Source organism: Arabidopsis thaliana, assembly GCF_000001735.4.
Source record: "Arabidopsis thaliana chromosome 1 sequence".
In the NCBI taxonomy this organism is placed as follows: domain Eukaryota; kingdom Viridiplantae; phylum Streptophyta; class Magnoliopsida; order Brassicales; family Brassicaceae; genus Arabidopsis; species Arabidopsis thaliana.
The window spans coordinates 14,492,062-14,511,721 of NC_003070.9; the positions used below are offsets into that span (position 1 = coordinate 14,492,062).

At 40.9% G+C, this 19,660-nt stretch overlaps 3 pseudogenes across 3 annotated transcripts; all 3 read left to right on the plus strand.

Annotated features, from left to right (window-relative positions):
• Positions 1 to 3,753, plus strand: AT1G38450 (annotated as a pseudogene; the record flags this gene model as incomplete). The annotated part of the gene is made up of 1 exon: positions 1 to 3,753.
• A 5,578-nt stretch (positions 3,754 to 9,331) lies between these two features.
• On the plus strand, positions 9,332 to 13,168 carry AT1G38460 (annotated as a pseudogene; the record flags this gene model as incomplete). The annotated part of the gene is made up of 1 exon: positions 9,332 to 13,168.
• Positions 13,169 to 14,478: 1,310 nt separating this feature from the next.
• AT1G38550 lies at positions 14,479 to 15,123 on the plus strand (annotated as a pseudogene; the record flags this gene model as incomplete). Its single annotated transcript has 1 exon — positions 14,479 to 15,123.
• Positions 15,124 to 19,660: the final 4,537 nt, after the last annotated feature.

A 19,660-nucleotide genomic window follows, 5' to 3' on the forward strand; every position in this document is an offset into this window, starting at 1 on the left:
ATGGATGCTCAAAACATGCAAAAATACACACTTATCACCAACGTTGCTAATCCTCAAGATCAAGTGTATCCTCCACAGCAACAACAACGTTAGAACAAACCTTTTGTTCCTTACAGCCAAGGTTTCGTTCATAAGCAGCAATTCCAGGGGAACTACCAGCCGCCACCACCACCTGGGTTTGCACCTCAGCAAAACCAAGGTCCTGCTGCTCCTGATGCTGAAATGAAACAGAGGTACAATAGCTGTTACAGGGACAAACATCTAGCTCAATGGAAATTCCAAAAAATTATCTGAATTGCACCATAAGCTGGACTGCAGCTACAATGACCTGAATGCCAAAGTGGAGGCATTGAATACCAAAGTCAGATAGTTGGAAGGCCAATCAGCATCTACCTCTGCACCTAAAGTAACAGGACTTCCTGGGAAGTCAATACAGAATCCAAAGGAGTATGCAACTGCTCACGCCATCACCATCTGCCAGGACCGAGAGCTGCCAACTCGACCTGTCCCTGATTTCATCACTAGGGACAGTGATGTTCAAGAAGGGGAGGCTTCTACTCAGGTTGAAGTCTCTGTTGTTGAATTCAACCATTCTGCTGGTTCTGGCCATCTCATTCAATCCACCTCGGAAGAAAAGGCCGCCATAATCGAGAGAATGGTAAAACAATTCAAACCTACTCCACTACCCTCACGTGCTCTTCCATGGACATTCAGGAAAGCGTGGATGGAGAGATACAAGTCAGTTGCAGCGAAGCAACTGGACGAGATTGAAGCAGTGATGCCACTAATGGAAGTTCTTAACCTGATTGTCTGTGCGATCTCGGAGCCTCTCTATAGTTCATTTTCCTCTTGATAAGTGTGAGGAGTCAAGCTAGAGGCTTTAAACAAGCTCACTTGGGAGGAAGTCCCATGACTATCTCTGTAAATAAAAAATTTCTTTTCTTGTTATTTTTGATTTGTCTTAGTTGTGTTTGTAGTTCTCAGGAACAAGGGAGCAACGTGGAGATAGAGTAGAAAAACTTTTAAATCATCATTTTACTCGACCAACAGAAGCTACAGAGTCTTACAAGGAGTTTATCTAGTTTACAATAGATTTCCTGCAGTTTTCCCAGTCAACAGAGTGTGGACCACGCACTGAGGATAAGATAGAGAGAGAATCTCAAACTCAATCTCAGCCATTCCTTTCACTCGACCTTACTCTCTCCTGTTTTCCACCACTCGATCAAAACAACCAACTCGACCTCATAAGGCCTAGCCGTACTCGACCTCCGCCGCCTCCACAGAGTTCAACGATTCACTCGACCATCAGAACTACTCGACCTCCAAGGACCACTCGACCTCGGCGCCACCGTCACCAGTTCATTTCCTCTTTCACTCGACCGGACCTCTTCACTTGATTCCGTTGCAGTACTCGACCAATTCATCCACATCAACCGCCGTCTCTTCTAAAAGAAGTTACTCGACTTCTTTTCCCGGTCTCGTATCTCACTCGACCTCGGAGAAACACTCGACCTCTGCGCCGCCGCAATCGAATACTCCGCCTCGCTCACCGTCGAAGTCTTAGGGTCTACTCGATTACAACAAAAGAACCCGACCACAAGCATTCGCTCGACCTCCAGTATTCACTCGACCCCTGCAACCATCTACTCGACCTCTAGGCTTCACCGGCTGAACTCAACCTCCACGACTCACTCGACCTCCTGAAGCATTCCAACTCGAATTCGTAGAAGATACTCGATCCAATTCGTTTAAGGGAAACTCAAGAACAGCTCAGTCTACTCGAGTACAGAATTGTACTCGATCAATAGGGTCTATTTCACTGCATATTGATAACAATTTTGGTTTCATTGCTATCTTTGAGACTAACCTATTGACATTTGTGTTTTGAGTTCTAAATTTCTTCAGGGGAATCATGAGCAATTACAGTGGCAGTTCTTCTGTTGATTCTGACTACAACATGGATGAGACAGAATCGTCATCTTCAAGGCCTGAGAGAGAACAAAGAGAATATGAAAGCTTCAGAAGAAAAGCTGAGATAGCCCGAGGGAAGAGAGCGATGACAGAGAGGTATGAGCTTATAGACAAAGATCTGGAAGACGAGTACATGCCTGAGCATACTCGCAGAGCTACCAAACTTTTGCACAAGCCTGACGTATTGCCTGCTGAGGAATATATTAGGCTCTTCAAGCTGAATGAGTTCTGTAGCACGAGGTATTCTTGCTCGACCACACTTTCACATCTCGGATTGTTGGAGGATGTTCAGCACCTGTACCATAGTTGTCATCTGGACACTCTGATGGCTTATCCGTATGTAGCTTATGAAGATGAGACAATTCAGTTCCTCTCCACGCTGCAAGTGGAGCTCTACCAAGGTATGACCTCTGATGAGTTGGATTGTGAAGGATTGGGATTCTTGAGATTCTCTGTGTATGGTCATGAGTATAGGTTATCAATCAAGCGCTTGGAAGGATTGTTTGGTTTCCCAGTGGAACGGGAACTAAGCCCAAGTATGACAGAGAAGAGTTGAAAGACTTGTGGATCACCATTGGCAGCTCTGTACCGCTGAATTCTTCCATGTCAAAGAGCAATCAGATACGCAGCCCTGTCATCAGGTACTTCCAGCGTTCCATAGCCAATGTACTCTACTCCCGAGAGATCACAGGGACTGTTACTAACTTTGATATGGAGATGATCGCAATGGCTCTTAAGGGAACTCTGCGCCAAACTAAGAATGGCATGTCTCTCCAAGGTGAAATCAATGACACACCTCTCTCTGTACTTCTCCTGATCCATCTGTGTGGATACAAGAGCTGGGCTGTCAGCAATAACCACAAGAGAGCACGAGGCGCTCTATGCATAGGTGCTGTTGTGACACCGATTCTGATCGCTTGTGGAGTCCCAATCACTTCTGATGGACTCGAGCTGCGAGCAATGGATATCGAGCAGCTACGTCACTTCGAATTCTTGGAGTTTGCAATGGTTGACGACTTGCACAGGTTCAGGTTTGAGCACTCTACAGACAGGAGAGCTAGCATCCTTCTCCCTAGCCCTGAGGTTACATTGATTTTCGGCTTGAGGTTGGACGCCTCTACTATGAGAACGCTCTGCCATTGGATGAGGATGATCTTCTAGAAGAAGCTGCGTTGGATGGGATGGATGAAGACAGAGCAGTGGAGTTCGACACTAGCATGTATCACTTTGGTGAACATGTACCCCCAACGAGGGAGAGCAAGAGCTTGAGTGAAGCTCATAAGAACAACAGTAAACTGCAGAAGTGGTGCAAGAAGCAGGACAAGCTGCTCGCCAAGTGTTTCAAGACTATCAAGTTTCTAACAGATAAGTTGAGTTGTTCCTCCTCCACCACTGCTATTCCACAGGGACAACCTCCTATGGAGATGCCATCGAGGAGATTTGATGAGCCTTAGCACATGCCTGAGCTTAGCGAGCAGAGAGTTTCACATGTTCCGGCTAGGCATTCGTCATTCGAGTCCCGAGAGCACAAGAGAAGAAGGAAGGCTACACTCACTCAATCTAGCAGCAGATCACGCCTCATTCACTCGAGGAGATAACTCGACCGCGGTGCTGGCCACAACAAAAGAAGGGAGGTTGAGTATTCATAGAGCGGTGCTTGCCGCCACATAGCTGATGAGGTCGAGTACCCACCTGCTGGAGCTGATACAGAACAAGGCGGTTCGTCTATGGCCTGGGAGCAATCACAGGCAGCCATTGACGACCAACTACGTTCATTCTTCGACTGAGGTAAGCGCCTCACTTCACCATTGTAATATATCATCCGTTGTGATTTGTTTCTTCATTTTGTTTTTGTGATTGGATTTGTCCCGAGTACTGTCTTCCAAGTTTAGTCACACAGTGGACTGTGTGATTTAAGTTTGGGGGAGGGCTCAGGAAGTGTGTGTTGCATTGTATATATTCTTGAGTCTGCATTCATCTAAGGCATAGAAAAACCAAAAAAATTTGAAAAATTTCAGAAAATGATAAAAAAAAAAAAGAGTGTTTATGTAGTTGCATTACATTTAGGATCGAGTCTAGAGTGTTTCATTTAGGATTGTTGCATATGCATAGGGGATAATGATGAGATAGCCTTGTAAGCATTTTGGTTCACCGGATAAACTCAGTGCCCTCGTTGCTAGTTGTTTGTTGCGTAGTCAATGAATTTGAAATAAAACTGAACCATGCCTAGATTGCTCTACTGGACCACACTGGCATGATCTGATACCATTCCCTATCAGTTTGAACCTGAATCTGATCTTTAATTATCATGTCTACATCAAATTTGAACTAATGGATACCCTAAAATACTTGGATTTTCTTATTCATTTTGATCACTCTTGTTAATCCAAGTAGCTGACTCTCCTTATTAGAGCAGTTAACCCAAACCCAAACCTAGAATTTCTTTCAAGCCCTATATCACTTGTGAGTGTTTGTGAGGTCTTATTCCGATTAAGCTTGGTAGAAAGTGTTACGTTCGTAACGAGAGAGATAGTGTCTCATGTAGTTCTAGTTCACATATTTCGGACTAGATAGGACTAGGTGGGCGCTTATACTTTGGGTTGGGATGTGTTTAAAAGAAAAAAATAAAGGGTTGATTCATTGATAAGAAAATGTAAAAGACTCTAGGTGAAGTAAGCTAAAGAAGCAGAAAAAGTCTAGTAAAGGTTTTGGGATTTGTAAAGAAAAGAAAGAGTTCTTGTTAGCTATTGAAGATGGGCAAAAGCCTTTGGTTTTAGAATGTTAAAACAGGAACCTTAGTTGTTAAAGAAATCCAAATCCGCTAGATGTATCAAAGTGTTGAGAAAGCTTCTCCTAGAGTTAAGAGAAAAGAAAATAATGATTAGAAAAAGGGATTAAAAGATTCATGAATGCAAAGGGTGGAGTTAAGTTCTTATATTGGGATTGGAGATGGGATTACCATTAGAGCTTCATTTGATATACTCTGGGTAGATGAGATCTTACCTTTGTATGCATAGCTTGGGACTTACCTTTAGCATTCTACTAAAGCTTAATCAGTTTTTTAGAGATTCCATGTTATTGAAGCCTATTCTGTAAGGGACCATATTTGTCTCTTGACCTTTTACCTTACCCAAATGAGTTCATTGATGATGCATTGCTTGATTCACGTTCAAGAACTAATGAATGTTAAAGGGATTGGTAGATTTGAAAACATGTGTAGGTCGAGCATATGATTCGGATTGATTGATAATGAGGCATGGCTAACGTTTTTGAGTTGAATTCGATCATATTGCAACTTAGAACTTTCAACTTGGACATTGATTTCATCTGGTTTATCTGGTGCTTTGGCTCTGAGTCCCCGCTTTCAAACCTCACCTCCAGCTTGTTCTTGATTGTTTGCTTGAGGGCTAAATTTGGGGGAGTTGATAAGTGTGTATTTTGCATGTTTGAGCATCCATTTGTCATCACTTTAGCATCATATCATCACTGTTTTATACCATTTCTCATCATTTGTCACCACTTTGCATGTTTAGGATAGTTTTGCATGCATGTTACATATTTGTGTTGCTTTCAGGTGATTCGGAGCTGTTGACGAGCTAATTGGAAGAAGCGGATCTGATCATGCAAAACCACTCGACCCCCGGGTCGAGTAGACGCTTCACAACCTCAGCAGACCACTCGACCCCCTGGTCGAGTAGAGGACATCACCACTTCACAACACCACTCGACCCCGAGGTCGAGTGTCTTCATCTCCATCACCTGACCATCACTCGATCACCTTACTCGACCCAGAGGTCGAGTGTCTTCACCTCCATTACCAGACAACCACTCGATCTCACCACTCTACCTTGAAGTCGAGTATCACCATTACTACCACTCGACTACACACTCGATTGCGAGCTTCAGAGTCCTCTTCATTCCGCACTCAACCAGACACTCGAGCACAAGGAAGAAAAGAAGACTCCAGCTATTCACTCGACCTCCCACTCGACCACCTGGGTCGAGTACAGTTCTTAATCCGTCCCAATACTGCGTCGTTTTAAGTATTAGGGTTTCAGAATATTTGGCTATAAGTAGCATGTACTTCACATTTTCGCAAACAAGTTTTTTTTATCTAGTTTTATTCCGCAGACCTTGTGTTCTAGACCTTTTGTAATCCGGATTTCTCTTTATCTATTCAATATTCAGTATTCAGCTTTTGTTCTTGATTTCGTTTACTGTTGTTCATTCTGATATCATCCTGCTGTTACACTGTTGTTATCATGTTTTCAACTTGTTCAACGTTTATGCTTTCTGTTATGATGTCTGAGTAGTGAATAGGTTTTTGAGGATGGGTTAGAGTAGTGTAGAATTCTCAGTATGCTAGGTGATTGAGTATTGATTGATAGATCCCTTATGGATTAGTTGTTCTTAATGCCTATTGCCTTCTGATCAACTGGAATTTGAGCCCAGACATTTCCGCGCCCAAAAGGTGTTCGATGAAATGTCTGAACCACTAATTCGAGAGATTCGTGACCTTGTACTAAGGTATTGGTTGCAGGGAGCGTTTTGGCTTTAACTTGTTGATTCGTAATGCCTGTTAGGTTAGCTCTCGTCAATGGTGATTGAGTCTGGGACTAGGTTAACTTTAGGGTCTCTGTTGCGGTGGCACTAAGAACTGCTAGAACACACCACAACCTGTTATTGGTTGGCTTGACTTAGTGACTTCTGATCACATCTTGATTGTTAGCATCACACCCATTTGGATTGACAACCTTCAGTACTACAACGACATGATAGTGCTTTAGGATTAATTGATCTTAAAAACCTATTATCAAAAACACTAAACAAGCTTCATCTTGCTTCTCAAAGCTTTGATGGTTTAGCCAAAGTCTGTATGAGTCTTTGGTTGTGTATCTTCTAACAAGGAAACACTACTTAGGCTTTAAAGATCTGAATGTTGTTCTTGTTTTTATACTCAATCATACACATGACATATATATTTGACTCCCTAACATTAAACAAGATTCATCTTGCTTCTCAAAGCTTTGATGGTGTAGCCGAATTCCATATGAGTATTTGGTTTGTATCTTATAACAAGAAAACACTACTTAGGCTTTTAAGGTCGAGTTGCGGCTCTAGTTCTTATACTCAATCATACTGATAAGTGTGTATTTTGCATGTTTTGAGCATCCATTTGTCATCACTTTAGCATCATATCATCACTGTTTTATACCATTTCTGATCATTTGTCATCACTTTGCATGTTTAGGATAGTTTTGCATGCAAGTGATTCGGAGCTGTTGACGAGCTAATTGGAAGAAGCGGACCTGATCATGTCAAACCACTCGACCCCCTGGTCGAGTAGATGCTTCACGACTTCAACAGACCAGTCAACCCCGTGGTCGAGTAGAAAACCTCAGCATTCCACATTACCACTCGACAACGTCATCGAGTACCACCAGGACAACCACTCGATCACATCACTCGACCACCTTGTCGAGTATAATCATGCCCACCACATCACCTTCACTCAATCACTCTACCAACAGGTCGAGTATCACCATCATCATTCACTCGACCAATCACTCTACCAACAGGTCGAGTATCACCATCATCATTCACTCGACCAATCACTCTACCAACAGGTCGAGTATCATCATCATCACTCACTCGACCAATCACTCTACCAACAGGTCGTGAATCACCATCATCATTCACTCGACCAATCACTCTACCAACATGGCCGAGTTCCACCATTATCATTCACTCGACAAATCACTCTACCAACATGGCCGAGTATCACCATCATCATTCACTCGACCAATAACTCTACAAACATGGTCAAGTATCACCATCATCATTCACTCGACCAATCACTCTCCCACCAAGTCGAGTACTACCACCACCATCCACTAGACCAATAACTCTACCACATGGTCGAGTCCCTTATCATCATTCACTCGATGTCCTTACTGGACTGCTAGCTTCAGAGTCTTCTCCATTCCGCACTCAACCAGACACTCAAGCACAAGGAAGAAAAGAAGACTTTAGCTTATCACTCGACCACTCACTCGACCACCTGGGTCGAGTACTGCTCTTAATCTGTCCTAATACTACGTCGTTTTGAGTATTAGGGTTTAAAAAATATTTCGCTATAAGTAGCATGCACTTTACATTTTCGAGAACAAGTTTTTATCTAGTTTTATTCCGTAGACACTGTGTTCTAGACCTTTTGTAATCCGGATTTCTGTTTATCTATTCAGTATTCAGCATTCGTTCTTGATTTCATTTACTTTTGTTCATCCTGTTAGCATCCTGCTATTACACTGTTGTTATCATGTTTTCATCTTGTTCAACGTTTATGTTCTCTGCAATGATGTCTGAGTAGTGAATCGGTTTCTGAGGATGGGTTAGAGTAGTGTAGAATTCTCAAGTATGCTAGGTGGTTGAGTATTGATTGATAGATCCCTTCTGGATTAGTTGTTCGTAATGCCTATTGCTTTTTGATCAACTGGAATTTGAGTTCAGACATTTCCGCGCCCAAAAGGTGTTCGATGAAATGTCTGAACCACTAATTCCAGAGATTCGTGGCCCTGTACCAAGGTATTGGTTGTAGGGAGCGTTTTGGCTTTAACTTGTTGATTCGTAATGCATGTTAGGTTAGCTCTCGTCAATGGTGATTGAGTCTGGGACTAGGTTAACTTGAGGGTCTCTGTTGTGGTGGCACTTAGATTTGGTTAATGAACTTGTTGTCTAGGGATAATTTATTGAGCATATCAATCACCTGTAAACTGAGAAAACAAAACTACTCAATTACCCCATCCTCGAGAATTCTTTATCTGATTGAATTCTTTGTTTACTCTATTGTTGTTTACTGCATCTTGTCATCTGTTGCTTAATTTTTGCAATTCTTTCTTGTTACTCGACCTCATACTCGAACACCTAGTTGTCTGGCAACAGACTGTGCAGTCGAGTATATGTGTTATACTTTCTGTCTGTTACTCGACCTGTCACTCGACCTCACCCAGTGCTCTGCAAAGAGCTGTGTTGGTCGAGTGTTTTATTGTTTCTGCTTGATTTTCTGTTTTCTGCATGTTCACTTAGAACTAGTAGAACACATCAAAACCTTTTATTGATTGGCTTGACTTAGTGACTTCTGATCACATCCTGATTGTTAGCATCACACCCATTTGGATTGACAACCTAAAATACTACAACGACATGATTGGTGTTTTAGGATAATTGACTAAAAACCGATTATCAATTTGGCGCTGTTACCAATTGGGTGTTTGTTTGTTACATTTAAGATTTCAGATTTACTTAGATCAAGTTCTATTTCAATTTTTACTTCAGTTACAAACTTTGTGTTTGATTCAGAATGGCTGATGATCAAGATGACCAGAATCTACCCACAAACATTGGTGCTGGAGATGCACCAAGGAATCACCATCAAAGGAAAGGGATTGTACCTCCAGCTGTCCAGAACAATAATTTTGAGATTAAGAGTGATCTCATCTCGATTATTCAGGATAACAAATTCCATGGTCTGCCAATGGAGGATCCACTCGACTACCTTCATGAATTCGTTAGGCTCTACAACTTAACAAAAATCAATGGTGTTAGTGAAGACGGATTCATGCTCCGTTTGTTCCCATTCTCCTTGGGCGACAAAGCACACATCTGGGAGAAGAATCTGCCCCATGACTTAATCACCACCTGGGATGACTGTAAGAAGGCTTTTCTATCAAAGTTCCTCTCCAACGCTAGAACTGCAAGACTCAGAAATGAGATCTCTGGCTTTTTACAGAACACTGGTGAAAGCTTCTGTGAAGCATGGGAGCGTTTCAAGGGTTACACCAACCAATGCCCTCATCATGGCTTCACTAAAGCCTCTCTGCTCAGCACTCTTTACGGAGGAGTCCTACCACGCATCAGAATGCTTCTGGATACCGCCAGCAATGGAAATTTCCTGAACAAAAATGTTAAAGAAGGCTGGGAATTGGTTGAGAACCTTGCTCAATCAAATGGCAATTACAACGAGGACTGCTATAGGACCGTCAGAGGCATAGTTGACTCTGATGACAAACACAGGAAGGAGATCAAAGCGCTGAATGACAAGCTGGACAGGATTCTCCTTAGCCAGCAGAAGCATGTGCACTTCCTTGTTGATGAGTAGTAGTATCAAGTCCAAGATGGGGAGGGTAACCAGTTGGAAGAAGTCAGCTACATCAACAACAACCAGAGTGGCTACAAAGGGTATAACAACTTCAAAACCAACAACCCCAACCTCTCCTACCGCAGCACCAACGTTGCTAATCCTTAGGATCAAATGTATCCTCCACAAAAACAACAAGGTTAGAACAAACCTTTTGTTCCCTACAATCAAGGTTTTATTCCAAAGCAGCGATTTCAGGGGAACTACCAGCAACAACCACCACCTTGGTTTGCACCTCAGCAAAACCAAGGTACTTCTGCTCCTGATGCTGAAATGAAACAGATGGTATAACAACTGCTACATGGACAAGCATCTAGCTCCATGGAAATTGCTAAGAAGTTATCTGAATTGCACCACAAGCTGGAATGCAACTACAATGACCTGAATGCAAAAATGGAGGCGTTGAATTCCAAAGTCAGATACTTGGAAGGACAATCCGCATCTACCTCTGCTCCCAAAGTTACGGAACTTCCAGGTAAGTCAATTCAAAATTCTAAGGAGTATGCAAATGTTCATGCTATCAACATAAGGAGTGGAAGTGAGTTATCCACTAGAGAGAGACCCAAGTCAGTCACTAAGGACAGTGCATACCAAGATGGGGAGGATTTCAGTCTCAATAAAGATCAAGCTGACAAACAACTCGAGCAGCCACTCGACCAGTCACTCGAGCAGCCACTCGACCAGTCACTCGAGCAGCCACTCGACCAGTCACTCGAGCAGCCACTCGACCAGTCACTCGAGCAGCCACTCGACCAGTCACTCGAGCAGCCACTCGACCTGTCACTCGAGCTGCCACTTGACCACTTCACTCGACCGACCTTCCTAGCAACATCACCAACTACTCCGAAACATGTTGCTGTCAAAAACAAAGAAAAAGTTTTCATTCCTCATCCTTACAAGCCCCCACTTCCATTTCCTGGTCGACATAAGAAAGAGTTAGAAGATAAGTACACAGCTATGTTTGCCAAGAACATCAAGGAAGTCGAATTAAGGATACCTCTTGCTGATGCTCTAACGCGTATCCTGGATTCCCAAAAGTTCCTCAAAGACTTGATCATGGAGAGAATTCAAGAGGTTCAAAAACAACAGTTATGAGCCATGAGTGCAGTGTCATCATAGATGAGAACGATGTCTCAGAAAAGCTAGGAGACCCTGGTTCATTCATTCTACCATGCTCCCTAGGTTTATTGACTTTCAATAAATGCCTTTGTGACCTAGGAGCGTCAGTAAATCTCATGCCACTCTCAGTAGCTAAGAGGTTGGGTTTTAACAAGTATTAATACTGCAATATCTCCTTGATCTTGGCTGATAGGTCTGTTAGACTACCTCATGGGTTATAAGAAGATTTGCCTATTAGATTGGAAATGTGGAGGTGCCTACAGACTTCGTAGTGCTAAACATGGATGAAGAACCAAAAGATCCCTTGATATTAAGAAGACCCTTTTTGGCTACAGCTGGAGCAATCATAGATGTTAAGCAAGGAAAGATTGATCTTAATCTGGGGAAGAATTTTGAAATGAAGTTTGATATCAATGATGTTATGAAGAAGCCGACAATAGAAGAACATACCTTCTTAATTAAGGAAGTGGATCAGCTAGCTGGTGCACTGCTAGTGGAACTTGAAGAAGCAAATGATTCAAAAACTGTTTTGACCAAGAATGGTAAAGATGGGTATCTCCCTAGTGAAACTTTGAGTTCTAAGAATTCATTAGACTCACAAAAGGCAGCAGTTGACTCAGAGGTTTACAAGGGCTTGATGGGGTCTGACACAAATGTTATGAAAGCTAATGACGTAAGTTCAACACATGCTCGACCAACTACTTCCACCAACAACTCGAAGAAGCCTCCAACTTGTCCCGAAAGCTCATGCTCGACCAAACAACTCAAGGCAAGCACTCAGATGTCAGATGATTGGTTAGAACTCAAGGAGAGATCTAAATGGCAAGACAAAGCCATACAAGAGTTAACACATATTGTGAAAGAGCTAAAGGATCAAATCAAGGAGCTCAATGGAAAAGCCAACCAAGTACCACTCAACATCAAGGACGCCCCTGACGATGGAGACCTGTCAAGAAATCCTAATGAGTATGATGATCACTCTACTAAAGAAGGAGAGGAGACCTCATTTCCTCTCTACAACCCACCGTAAGCCTAATGAGTATGAGAAGTCAAGCTTAAAGACATACAACAAGCTCACTTGGGAGCAAATCCCATGTCTATCTTTGTACATATCTTTATTTTCCTTGTTGTTTTTGATGCATTTGGTTAGTGTTTTCAGGAGATAAGTATAAAGAGCTGAGTGAAGTGGATTCTGGCTCTGAGAGTACAACACTATACTCGACCACAAAGCAATGAAGGATACTCGACCATGTTCTAGCTTATCCACGCCAGGAGATCACTCGACTGCGGTGCTGGCCGCAGCAGAAGAATGGAGGTCGAGTATACTCATGGCGGTGCTGGCCGCCATAGAGGCACTGAGGTCGAGTACCCACATGCAGGAGCTGAGACAGAACAGGGCGGCTCGTCTATGGCCTGGGAGCAATCACATGCAGCCATTGACGACCAACTTCGTTCGTTCTTCGAGTGAGGTAAGCGTCTCACTTCACCATTGTATTATATCATCTCTTGTGATTTGTTCTTCATTTTGTTTCTGTGATTGGATTTGTCCTGAGTACTCTCTTCCAAGTTTATTCACACAGTGGACTGTGTGATTTAAGTTTGGGGGAGGGCTCAGGAAGTGTGTGTTGCACTGTGTATATTTTTTAGTCTGCATTCATTTAAGGCATAGAAAAACCAAAACAATTTGAAAAATTTCAGAAAATGATTTCATAAAAAAGAGTGTTAATGTAGTTGCATTACATTTAGGATCGAGTCGAGAGTGTTGCATTTAGGATTGTTGCATAAGCATAGGGGATGATGATGAGATAGCCTTGTAAGCATTTTGGTTCACCGGATAAACTCAGTGCCCTCGTTGCTAGTTGTCTGTTGCCTAGTCAATGAATTTGAAATAAAACTGAACCATGCCTAGATTGCTCTACTCTACCACACTGTCATGATTTGATACCACTCCCTATCAATTTGAACCTGAATCTGATCTTTAATTATCATGTCTGCATCAAATTTGAACTCATGGATACCCTAAAATACTTGGATTTTCTTACTCATTTTGATCACTCTTGTTAATCCAAGTAGCTCACTCTCCCTATTAGAGCAGTTAACCCGAACCTAAACCTAGACTTTCTTTTAAACCCTATATCACTTGTGAGTGTTTGTGAGGTCTTATTCCGATTAAGCTTGGTAGAAAGTGTTAGGTTCGTAACCACAGAGATAGTGTCTCATGTAGTTCTAGTTCGCATTTTTCGGACTAGATAGGACTAGGTGGGTGCTTATACTTTGGGTTGGGATGTGTTTAAAAAAAAAAAAAAGGTGGATTCATTGATAAGAAAAGGTAAAAGACTCTAGGTAAAGTAAGCTGAAAGCAGAAAAAGTCTAGTAAAGGTTTTGGGATTTGTAAAGAAAAGAAAGAGTTCTTGTTAGCTAATGAAGAAGGGCAAAAGCCCTCGGTTTTAAAATTTTAAAACAGAAACCTTAGTTGTTACAGAAATCCAAACCCTTGAGAAAGCTTCTCCTGGAGTTAAGAGAAAAGAAAAGAATGATTAGAAAAAGGGCTTAAATGATTCATGACTGCAAAGGGTAGAGTTAAGTTCTTAATTTGGGACTAGAGATAGGATTACCATTAGAGCTTCATTGGTTATACTCTGGGTAGATGGAATCTTATCTCTGTATGCATAGCTTGGGACTTACCTTTAGCATTCTACTAATGCTTAATTATTTTTTGAGAGATTCCGTGTTACTGAAGCCTATTCTATAAGGGACCATCTTTGTCTCTTGACCTTTATCTTAGGCAAATGAGTTCATTGATGATGCATTGCTTGATTCACTTTCCAGAACTAATGAATGTTAAAGGGATTGGTAGATTTGAAAACATGTGTAGGTCGAGCATACGACTCGGATTGATTGATAACAAGGCCTGACTAACGTTTTTGAGTAGAATTTGATCATATCGCAGCTTAGAACTACCAACTTGGACATTGATTTCATCTGATTTATCTAGTGCTTTGGCTCTAAGTCCCCGCTTTCAAACCTCACCTCCAGCTTGTTCTTTATTGTTTGCTTGAGGGCAAGCAAAGACTAAGTTTGGGGGAGTTGATAAGTGTGCATTTTACACATTTTGAGCATCCATTTGTCATCACTTTAGCATCATATCATCACTGTTTTATACCACTTCTCATCATTTGTCATCATTTTGCATGTTTAGGATAGTTTTGCATGCATGTTGCGTATTTGTGTTGTTTTCAGGTGATTTGGAGCTGTTGGCGAGCTAATTGGAAGAAACTGGCCAGATCATATCAATACATTTGACCACACGGTCGAGTAGATGGCTTCACGACATCAACAAACCACTTGACCCCCTGGTCGAGTAGAAGGCTTCATCACTTCACACCACCACTTGACCCCAAGGTCGGGTATCATCATCTCCACCACCTGATCATAACTCGATCACACCACTCGACCCCCAGATCGAGTACCTCCATCACCTTCACTCCATCACTCACTCGATTACACGACCGAGTCCCACCATCATCACACACTCGACAGATCACTCTACCACCAAGCCGAGTACTACCATCTCCATCACTCGACTTCATACTCGACTGGCAGCTTCAGAGTCTTCTCTATTCCGCACTCAACCAGACACTCGAGCGCAAGGAAGAAAAGAAGACTCCAGCTTATCACTCGACCATTCACTCGGCAACCTGGGTCGAGTATCGTTCTTAATCCGTCACAATACTGCGTCGTTTTGAGTATTAGGGTTTCGGTATATTTCCCTATAAGTAGCATGTATTTCACACTTTCGAAGAAAAGTTTTAATCCCGCTGACACTGTGTTCTTGACATTTTTGTAATCCAGATTTCTTTTAATCTATTCAGTATTCAGTATTCGCTTTTCATTTTCGTTTACTAAGTTGTTCATCCTATTATCATCTTGCTTTTATTCTGTTGCTATCATGTTTTCATTCTATCGTTTATGCTTTATGCAATGATGTCTAAGTAGTGACTAGGTTTCTGAGGATGGGTTAGAGTAGTTTAGAATTCTCAGTATGCTAGGTGGTTGAGTTTTATTTATAGATCTCTTCTACATTAGTTGTTCTTAATGCCTATTGCTTTCTGATCAACTGGAATTTGAGCCCAGACATTTCCGCACCCAAAAAGTGTTCGATGAAATGTCTGAACCACTAATTCACGAGATTCGTGGCTCTGTACCACTAATCATACACATGACATCAAGTCATATTTTACTCCAAAAGACTAAACAAGCTTTTTCTTGCTTCTCAAAGCTTTGATGGTGTAGCCAAAGTCCGTATGAGTCTTTGGCTTTGTATCTTCATACAAGGAAACACTACTTAGGCTTTGAAGATCAGAATGTTGTTCTAGTTCTAATACTCAATCATACACATGACATCTAGTCATATTTGACTCCATAACATTAAACAAGATTCATTTTAATTCTCAATACTTTGATGGTGTAGCCGAATTCCATATGATTCTTTGGCTTTGTATCTACAAACAAAGAAACACTACTTAGGCTTTTTAGATCCGGTAGCGGTGCTAGTTCTTATACTCAATCATACACATGCAATCTAGTCATATTTGATTCCAAAACACTAACCAAGCTTCTTCTTGCTTCTCGAAGCTTTGATGGTGTAGCTGAACTTCGTATGAGTCTTTGAATTTGTATCTTCTAACAAAGAAACACTAATTAGGCTTTTAAGATCATGTTGCGGTTCTAGTTCTTATACTCAATCATACACACGATATCTAGTCATATTTAACTCCAAAACACTAAAGAGGCTTCTTCTTGGTTCTCAAAGCTTTGCTCGTGTTGCCATAGTTCTTATTTGTCTTTTGCTTTGTATCTTCTAACATGGAAACACTACAGAGGCTTTTAAGATCCGGTTTCAGTTCTGGTTCTTATACTTAATCATACACATGACATCTAGTCATATTTGACTCCAAAACACTATCAACCTTCTTCTTGCTTCTCCCAGCTTTGATGGTGTAGCCGTAATCTGTATGAATCTTTGGCTTTGTATCTTCTAACAAGGAAACACTAGGCTTTTAAATCAGGTTACAGTTCTAAGTCTTATACTCAATCATACACATGACATCTAGTCATATTTGACTCGAAAACACTAACCAAGGTTCTCCCTGCTTCTCAAAGCTTTGATGGTGTAGCCAAAGTCCGTATAAGTCTTTTACTTTGCATCTTCTAACAAGGAAACACTACTTAGGCTTTTACGATTCAGTTGCGGTTCTAGTTCTTATACTCAATCATACACATGACATTTCGTCATATATTTGACTCCAAAATACTAACCATGCTTCTTCTTGGTTCTCAAAACTTTGATGGTGTAGCCGAAGTCGTATGAGTCTTTGGCTTTCTATCTTCTAAGAAGGAAACACTTCTTAGGCTTTTAAGATCCGGTTGCGGTTCTAAGTCTTATACTTAATCATACACATGACATCAAGTCATCTTTGACTCCAAAACAAAAATAAAGCTTCTTCTTGCTTCTAAAAGCTTTGATGTTGTAGTAAAAGTTTGTACGAGTCTTTGTCTTCATATCTTCTAACAAGGAAACACTACTTAGGCTTTTAAGGTCCAGTTGCGATTCTAGTTTTTATACTTAATCATACACATGACATCTAGTCATATTTGACTCCAACAATCTAACAAAGCTTCTTCTTGCTTCTCAAAGCTTTGATTGTGTAGCCAAAGTCCGTATGAGTCTTTGGGTTTCTATCTACAAACAAGGAATCACTACTTAGGCTTTTTAGATCCGCTTGCGGTTTTAAGTCTTATACTCAATCATACACATGCAATCTAGTCATATTTGACTCCAAAAGACTAATCAAGCTTCTTCTTGCTTCTAGAGTGTTTCATTTAGGATTGCTACTTATGCATAGGGGATAATGATGAGATTTCTAACAAGGCATTTCTGCTTAGCGTTTTAACTCTCGGCCCTCGTTCTAAGTCTTATGCTTAATCATAAACATGACATCAAGTAAACTGCACCATGCAAAAAATTAAAAAAGCTTCTACTTACTTCTCAAAGCGTCTCTGGTGTACACAAAGTCCGTAATAGTCTTTGTCTTTGTATCTTCTAACAACGAAACACTACTAAGGCTTTTAAGGTCCAGTTGCAGTTCCAAGTCTTATACTTAATCATACACATGACATCAAGTCATATTTGACTCCAAAACACTAACCAAGCTTCTTCTTGCTTCTCAAAGCTTTGATGGTGTAGCCAAAGTCCGTATGAGTCTTTGGCTTTGTATCTTCTAACAAGGAAACACTACTTAGGCTTTTAAGATCCGGTTGCGGTTCTAGTTCTTATACTCAATCATACACATGACATCTAGTCATATTTGACTCCAAAACATTAGACAAGATTCATCTTGCTTCTCAAAGCTTTGATGGCGTAGTCGAATTCCATATGAGTATTTGGCTTGTATCTTTTAACAAGGAAACACTACTTAGGCTAATATGGTCTAGTTGCGGTTCTAGTTCTTATACTCAATCATACACATAACATCTAGTCATATTTGACTCGAAAACACTAACCAAGCTTCTTTCTACTTCTCAAAGCTTTGCTGGTGTAGCCGAAGTCCGTATGAGTCTTTGGTTTGCATCTTCTAACAAGGAAACACTACTTAGGCTTTTACGATTCAGTTACGGTTCTAGTTCTTATACTCAATCATACACATGACATTTAGTCATATTTGACTCCAAAACACAAACCAAGCTTCTTTTTGCTTCTAAAAGCTTTGATAGTGTAGTCGAAGTCCATACGAGTCATTGGCTTTCTATCTTCTAAAAAGAAAACATTACATGTGCTTTTAAGATCCGGTTGCGATTCTAGTTCTTATACTCAATCATACACATGACATCTAGTCATATTTGACTTCAACAATCTAACAAAGCTTCTTCTTGCTTCTCATAGCTTTGATGGTGTACCGAAGTCCGTATGAGTCTTTGGCTTTCTATCTTCTAACAAGGAAACACTACTTAGGCTTTTAAGATTCGGTTACGGTTCTAAGTCTTATACTTAATCATACACATGACATCAAGTCATTTTTGACTCCAAACCACAAACCAAGCTTCTTCTTGCTTCTAAAATCTTTGATGGGTACTCAAAGTCCGTACAAGTCTTTGGCTTTGTATCTTCTAACAAGGAAACACTACGAAGGCTTTTAACGTCCAGTTGCAATCTAGTCATATTTGACTCCAAAACACTAACATAGCTTCTTCTTGCTTCTCGAAGCTTTGATTGTGTAGCTGAAGTCAGTATGAGTCTTTGAATTTGTATCTTCTAACAAGTAAAAACTACTTAGGCTTTTAAGATCCAGTTGTGGTTCTAGTTCTTATACTAAATTATAAACATGATATCTAGTCATATTTGACCTCAAAACACTAAAAAGGCTTGTTCTTGGTTCTCGAAGCTTTGCTCGTGTTGCCATAGTTCTTATGCGTCCTTCAATTTGTATCTTCTAACATGGAAACACTACATAGGCTTTTAAGATCCGGTTTCTGTTCTAGTTCTTATACTCAATCATACACATGTATCTAGTCATATTTGACTCCAAAACAATATCAAGTTTCTTCTTGCTTCTCCAAGCTTTGATGGCGTAGCCGAAATCCGTATGAATATTTGGCTTTGTATCTTCTAACAAGGAAACACTAGGCTTTTAAGATCATGTTAGAGTTCTAAGTCTTAACTCAATCATACACATGACATCTAGTCATTTGTGACTAGAAAAAACTAACCAAGCTTCTTCCTACTTCTCAAAGCTTTGGTGGTGTAGACGAAGTCCGTATGAGTATTTGGCTTTGCATCTTCTAACAAGGAAACACTACTTATGCTTTTACGATTCGGTTGCGGTTCTAGTTCTTATACTTAATCATACACATGACATTTAGTCATATTTGAATCCAAAGTACTAACCAAGCTTCTTCTTGGTTTTCAAAGCTTTGATGGTGTAGTCAAAGTCCATATGAGTCTTTGGCTTTCTATCTTCTAACAAGGAAACATTACTTGGGCTTTTAAGATCCTGTTGCGATTCTAGTTCTTATACTGATAGAGAGGAGGAAGCAAGGTAACAAGCAGGGGTTTGAGATCTCCAGGAAACAACAAACTCGAGCTTGGATCTTACTTATCTCGATGATAACGTATCGAGAAAGCAACAAAGGGATGAGGATCCTCTCCTCAGGGCTAAGAAACTCTTTAATGTAAACTGAATTTTATTATCTAAAGCGTGATTACAACGATGATGAATGAAGGCTACTTATAGAGAATAAAGAGATAACAACGAATACTCTAAAGCTAATCATATCGAAGATTCAGTATTATCTAAAAACACAAGAAAAAGGAGA